Raw genomic sequence first — 1,769 nt, forward strand, 5'->3', positions numbered from 1 at the left:
ATCACAGTGATGGCCGATTAGAACCCAGATCGAACCTCGGAGCCTTGCGAGATTTCGAGGCTGGCGGCGCGTTTGCGTCCAGCAAGGGCGTGAGGGGGCGAATGCAGGGGACGAGGAGGGCCGGGGCGATGCTGCACTAACTTCATTCGTGTTGTTTGGGATATGAGTGGCTACACGTTGATGGGCGCGGTTGAGGTGAGCGAGGGAGCCCGCTGGTCAGGGATGCTGGTCAAAGGCCATGCGGGGGCTGCGTGCAGGGGCTGCGGCGCAGCCGGCCCCTGGTGTTGCCAATCGGGTGTGCTGGAGATGTGGAGATGGCACGAGGGCAAGGGTGCCGCGGCGCAACGTCTACCGCGCCGGCCGCAGCCGCGCCTGCCGTTCAGCAAGGGAATACGCAGCGTAGGGGCAGGCGCTCACTGTCCAACGGCGAAGGAGATTGCTTTAGAGTTGGCCGGTCGCTGGCCAGAGGTCTTTCATTAAATGCAGGGCGCCCTGAGCGACGGGTCAACTATTTGTTGCTCATCAGCACCACCTGCATTTAAATGGCCAGATGGATGCCTGCTGCCGCAAGTGCGAGGTCCTGGCAGTCCAGGCTGGATCTCGCGATCTTTGCGCGGTGGCGCCATCAGGCGGGAGGCGGCACTACCGGCACTCTGTGTGGGCGGCGTAGGTGGGTGCGATGTGGCGCTGCGCTGGTGGTGTTGCCCACTGCACTTGCGCTCTCATCCCAAGCTTACCACCCTGCCCATCTCGCGTCCTTGTCGGCACTCAGAATCTGGATTGCACGGTGGTCGTGATGAGGTCATGTGTGTTGGGGTCAATCATCACCTGGGCTAAAAACACAGCCTTTATGACGTCTCTTTCGCAAGGGGGCAGGGAGCAGTGGGCAGGGGCAATGGGGCAAGGCCAGAGCGCGAGGGGCAGGGGAAAGGGGACAGGGGACAGGGATTATTGGATGCAGGCCCAGCAAGCCAGAGTCTCCCAGCTGCCACTGGACCTTGCGCCACATCTTGGCAGTGGTGCAATCTGTGTCCTTGACCGCCCACATAATCAATTGGACAAACATGCGGCGTCGGTCACGCCACCACCTGCCCTGTTTATATATCACACCACTCACGCTCAAATTTCGCAGCAACTGATGCAAGTGTGGGTTGTTTACCGTGCGTGGCAGGAGTTAGTTGGTGGAGGAAGTGGGGTGGGTGCACAGCTGGTAGGTGCTGCATGGGCAGTTTCCACAGGCAGCAAGTAAATACCCTGCTGCTTTACCTGATACAAGTCCCGCCAGTGGGAGAGAGAGAGAGAGAGACTACGCAGGCTGTCCGCCCACGTAAATATAGGAAGGGGGGCTGGCTTGCGAGGGCCGAGGCCGCCGCGCCGCCCCCTCACCAAAGTGATGGGGAGGGGGCCAGTCCCCCTATGTCACTCCTGACGGCGCGCGTCTGCGCTTCTTCCCAAGCCCTCCAGGGCCATGCTCAATGGCTCTGCGCGCCTGTATGGTGTGATGCAGGGTGTTCACCGCGTGAGTGTGCAGCTGTTGCAGTGCGGATGTCAAGATTTTGTGTGGGACCCCCAGGTCTTTCAGCAGTGTGGCTGTGTCCTTGTAAATTGTCCCTCCAACTCCTAGAACAATGGGGTGCAGCTGCACTTCTTGACGTGGGCGCGACTTCAGGGCCTGTGTGAGCTCGGTGTATTGGTCTTGCGCGTTCTCCTCTTGTCGTTCTGGCCATGCGTCCCTGCCGTACTTCACCTCAATCATGTAGATATATACA

Source organism: Monoraphidium neglectum, assembly GCF_000611645.1.
Source record: "Monoraphidium neglectum strain SAG 48.87 unplaced genomic scaffold scaffold01879, whole genome shotgun sequence".
Taxonomy (NCBI): Eukaryota; Viridiplantae; Chlorophyta; class Chlorophyceae; order Sphaeropleales; family Selenastraceae; genus Monoraphidium; species Monoraphidium neglectum.